Source organism: Salvelinus sp. IW2-2015, unplaced genomic scaffold, assembly GCF_002910315.2.
Source record: "Salvelinus sp. IW2-2015 unplaced genomic scaffold, ASM291031v2 Un_scaffold2189, whole genome shotgun sequence".
NCBI lineage: Eukaryota > Metazoa > Chordata > Actinopteri > Salmoniformes > Salmonidae > Salvelinus > Salvelinus sp. IW2-2015.
In genome coordinates, this window is record NW_019943519.1 from 1,723 (window position 1) to 6,951 (window position 5,229).

Consider the following 5,229-nt stretch of genomic DNA (forward strand, 5'->3'; position numbering starts at 1 on the left):
GAAATTAGACCTAGTGATGGATGGACTTCAAATACTGATTTGTGTCATGGGTGACCTGCTTTATACTAACACATAGCACTCTGCAGTCATTGTGTGAGGATGTGGGTTTGGTGAACTTTTGTCCTCTTGGGAAAAGCAGACAACAGGAGATGAGAGGAGTGATAAGTTCCAACAGGCAGGTGCCCTTCCAGTTTTCAAAGTTCCCTCTTAGGTGGTATAATTTCCACCCKAAATAAGTTTTTGTCTATATTTTTTGTCATTGTTGTTTGGACTCCACTGCCCACAAGTCGTCGTCAAGTTTAAATTTTAAACCAATGATTTGATATTGGGATAAAAACGGCTGCATTGATACTTTAAGAGAAATCCCATGCAACCGTGTTTACAATTTCGAAAGCTAGAATGTGAGATGTAATCTACATCTCCATTAGGCTGATAGAAATCTCATTATTAAATTTTATCATTTTCAATTTGAGCGCCATGATTTTGATATATAGCCTACACTTTCTCGTTCTGAACTTTTTACACGAGTTGGACAGGTGTGGCTTCATAACAAGATCACAAGGAACAGCTACTTACCAATGTGGCAGTTCACCATGGTTTTGTCAGTGTCTGAGGTTAAGGTTATCTAACAAGACTAAATCGCTCTATGATCTGATGATATTCCTGAAAAAAATAAACCTTCCCCATTAGTAGGAGAAAACACCAAACAGACCTGAAGTAAGATCAGTGTCTTTCCCTGCCTTACAAACACTGCAGCTGAATGAAAAAGTAGTATGTCTGTATTGAGCTGTATGTTATGAACTAAGCTGGGGTATTTGTGTATAAAGAAACATTTAATCATGTTTGAATCTTTCATATAATCTGTATTGTGTATTGCATTGTACTAAGGATCGGACCCTTTTTTTCAATTTTTGSCCCCCAATGACATACACAAATCTAACTGCCTGTAGCTCAGGCCCTGAAGCAAGGGTATGTATTTTCTTGGTACAATTTGAAAGGAAACACTGAAGTTTGTGGAAATGTAAAAGGAATGTAGGATAATATAACACATTAGATCTAGTAAAAGATACTACGAAGAAAAAGACAACCTTTTTTTGTACCATCATCTTTGAAAAGCAAGAGAAAGGCCCAAATGTATTATTCCAGCCCAGGTGCAATTTAGATATTGGCCACTAGAAGGCAGCAGTGTATGTGCAAAGTTTTAGACTGATCCAAGGAGCTGGGCAACACGAGTGACATAAGCTACTTTGAGTGTGGTATGATCATCGGTGCCAGCTCGCTGCTCCCAGTATCTCTGAAACGGCCTGGCTCCTTGGCTTCTCATGCATGACAGTGTCTAGAGTTTACCAAAAATGGTGCGACAAACAAAAAACATCAATCAGTGGCAGTCTTGTGTGCGAAAACAGGTTGTTGATGAGAGGTCAAATGAGAATAACAAGAATCGTGCAAGCTAACAGGCYGGCCACAAACAGGCAAGTAACAGCGCAGGACAACAGTGGTGTGCAGAATGGCATCTCGGAACTCGTCGGTCCTTGTCACGGATGGACTATTGCAGCAGATGACCACACTAGGTTCCACTCCTATCAGCTAAAAACAAGAAGCGGCTAAAGTGGGCACACATTCACCAACACTGGACAACTGAAGAGTGGAAAAACGTCACCTGGTCTGACGAATCCCAGTTCGTGTTGCGACATGCTGATGGCAGAGTATGGATTTGGCGTAAGCAGCGTGAGCCCATGGCCCCATCCTGCCTGGTGTTTTTACAGCATTTGTCTTGACACAACTACCGTTTACCATTCTCTCTCCATGGATATTAACATTCAGTAACCTTCATTTTGAATGTACACAATCCCCTGACCTGATTCTTTATTATGGGCCTTCAGGCAGTTTTCCATTCTGTTTATGTATTGCATCATATTTCATAGTCTGTTTGATTCTGGAGCAGCAGTTGATGGCTTTATCAGTCTATCATTAGATATTTACTGGAGTAACCTGTTCCAATTGTAAAACACATTTGATGCACCACAACAACTTTCTGAAGAACACCTTTAATTAAAAAATAATCTTAATGAAAGCAAAAAGCTTTACATTGTCATGACTACACGTGAGGATCCAGTGGCTCAGATCAGCTTGGCAATGGTTMYKKAAWWAWRKYGSCCRRRRRRKKCCKKKYYAYYYGGGGGGGGTCATACATTTTATGCAGCAGAGGACTCTCTGACACTCTAGTATGAACCAAAGGAATGTCTTTGTTCAAAAACTCTTAACGTCCAAAKAGTGAACTTTGGAACAATATTTCTAACATCCGAATGTGGGAAATGGTCAGTGCATTGATGTATAAACTAATGTCATATTGCTTTTCATTTTGTGATCTTATTAAAAACTGTATGAACCAAATACTATAACTTAGAAAGATACCCCTTTATCTCTCAAGTTTCCATCCAATACGTTATCTATGTGATATGAAAATGGATTAAACAATTTTTGTTAAGTTAGGAATGTGATTTTAGGAGTCAGAAGACAACTTCTAATCATATCCTTTGCACATTACGTAGCAACACCCCGAGTGAGGTCAGAGAAGCATGTCAGACGGACGAAGCCGTCGCCTTTGGCCAGAGTGCTGAAATCGACTGGCTAATAATTAACATATCAGACCAGAAAGACGTGAAACCGTGGTCCACATGTCGAAATGGTTAGAAACTCTGAAACTCTCAACGCAAGGTGAAGAAAATTAACTTACCAGACCAGGACACTGCCAGTCTGCAGCTGCGCATGTAAAGGGGTTTTGGATTTTTGACTATCTAACCGAGGAAGAGGAGAAGAAAACTCCCCCCTCAGAATATCACTGGTATGGCTAAGTAGCTGTTCTTAGGAAACAGCCCATTGGAGACCGGACAACTAAGAAGAAGGACATTGTGACCTCTGGTGAACAGTCAAAGCATGTACAAGTGGCCCACGGGAAAGGCTCACTGAGATAAACGACAAACAAAATGGCATTCACCGCGTAAATACATTCATTATTTCCTTTTTCCAAACGGGCGGCGGTTTGTGTGCAAGGTACAGTTGAAGTCGGAAGTTTACATACACCTTAACCCAATACATTTAAACTCAGTTTTTCACAATTCCTGACATTTAATCATAGTAAAAATTCCCTGTCTTAGGTCAGTTAGGATCACTACTTTTTTTTAAGAATGTGAAATGTCAGAGTAATAGTAGAGCAAATTATTTATTTGAGCTTATTTCTTTCATCACATTCCCAGTGGGTCAGAAGTTAACATACACTCAATTAGTATTTGGTAGCATTTCCTTTAAATTGTTTAACTTCGGTCAAACATTTCGGGTAGCCTTCCACAAGCTTCCCACAATAAGTTGGGTGAATTTTGGCCCATTCCTCCTGGCAGAGCTGGTGTAACTGAGTCAGGTTTGTAGGCCTCCTTGCTCGCACACGCTTTTTCAGTTCTGACCACACATTTTCTATGGATTGAGGTCAGGGCTTTGTGATGGCCACTCCAATACCTCACTCCAATACTTTTGGACATTTCGTCAAGTTATAGTGGACGTGCTTTGTGAATTTTTTTACCAAACGCGCTAACCAAGTAGCAAGTAGCTAATTTGACATAAATAACGGACAGTATCGAACAAATCAAGCATTTATTGTGGACCTGGGATTCCTGGGAATGCATTCTGATGAATATCATCAAAGGTAAGCCTAAAGCACTTTATGGACTACGAGAGAGAGCATGAGCTGTGCTCTGAGGGACTTTTGGGAGCACTATACAGCAACACGTAGCGTGTAATGTCTGCTTCCCACAACTTTTTAGTCATCTGTTTTGCTCAYGCTCACTGACCACCAGACGATCACTGTACCACTTCCTTCTTTGTGGATTTCGTTAAAAGTCCAACCCCTTAGACGATAATATTCAACACTGCCGCATTCTTTCCTCCAGTTCAGTGTGAAAAGGGCTTTTGTGCGCCTTGCATGTGTATTCCTTTTTCCTGGTTTCTTATTTCCACTTTTCAGTTGTTCCTCTTATTTTGTTCCCCGTTCGCAGGGTTTATCCCCTCCCCCCCTCCACAGACTCCACCATGGGAAAGAGACAAATAAAGCACTTCCTCAAAAGTTCAAATTCTATATAATTCAACACTACTTCATTTGGCACTAGGTCTACTGAGAACCCCACATTTTAACACTTTCAATGGATCTAGTTTGAACAGGTTTTTAGTGTTTGTCACCTTGGTCGTGTGGTTGATGCTATTAGTCAGAGATGGTGTATATTTCTCTATGCCTCCATCTATACTCTCTGTAGCTCCTCCACATCCTGTCTCGCTTAGAGACAGAGACCCTCACTACACATCTCCATAAACATCATTCATCATACCCCTTTTTTTAAAAGGGGCTTATGAGAGAATGATCTTGCAGTACAGGTTTCAATTAAGATGCTATTGGAGAGCTTGTCATTATGTATTTCACAGCAAGTGGAAGATAGTTTAAAGCATTCACACATTTCAAACACTAAGACCTCATCCGTCTGCCCTACTGCATGTGSATGGCAACCACACACTTTCCAGTTTCGGGCTAAGCCTGGCAAACCATTATTACCACACGTTTCAAGCTAATTCTGGTTATATGTAGCGGGCGGCCGTCCTATTGCCTCTGACCCCAGAACATTGGCCGCCATTTAGTTATGTTCATTTTCCTTTCGAAGCAGGGGAAACAAAGCTTGAAAGTTAGGCACATAATTTGACTAGCTTACTAGCACAGATTTTACTAGCACATAACTTGCTGATGGTGGGGAATGATTGTGATACTGTATGTTGTCATACCTACTGTACTTTAGTTGTAGGCACTTAGTGAGAGTGTCTGCTAAATGAGGGTGCAGGGGACTGAGAGCATGGTTTGTGGTGTCAGCTCTCTTGCTTGAGAGAAGCTGTGCAGAGATGTTTTATTTAACCATTATTTACCCAGGTAGGCTAGTTGAGAACAAGTTCTACTTTACAACTACAACCTGGCCAAGATAAAGCAAAGCAGTGCGACACAAACAACAACACAGAGTTCACATGGAATAAACAAGCGTAAGTCAATAACACAATAGAAAAAAAGAAAGTCTAGGAGTAAGGCAATAAATAGGCCATAGTAGCGAAGTAATTACAATTTAGCAAATGAATCTGGAAGGATAGATGTGCAGATGATGATGTGCAAGTAGAAATACTGGTTTGCAAAAAGTAAATAAA

General features: G+C 40.7%; 1 long non-coding RNA gene across 1 annotated transcript in view; it reads left to right on the forward strand.

Annotated features, from left to right (window-relative positions):
• The first annotated feature begins 2,629 nt into the window (after positions 1 to 2,629).
• The window catches only part of LOC112073215 (uncharacterized), a 21,641-nt gene continuing 19,041 nt past the window's right edge, over positions 2,630 to 5,229 (forward strand). The window contains exon 1 of the long non-coding RNA XR_011476490.1: positions 2,630 to 3,054. This is a non-coding gene — a long non-coding RNA (uncharacterized lncRNA). The remainder of the gene's footprint in view (positions 3,055 to 5,229) is intronic.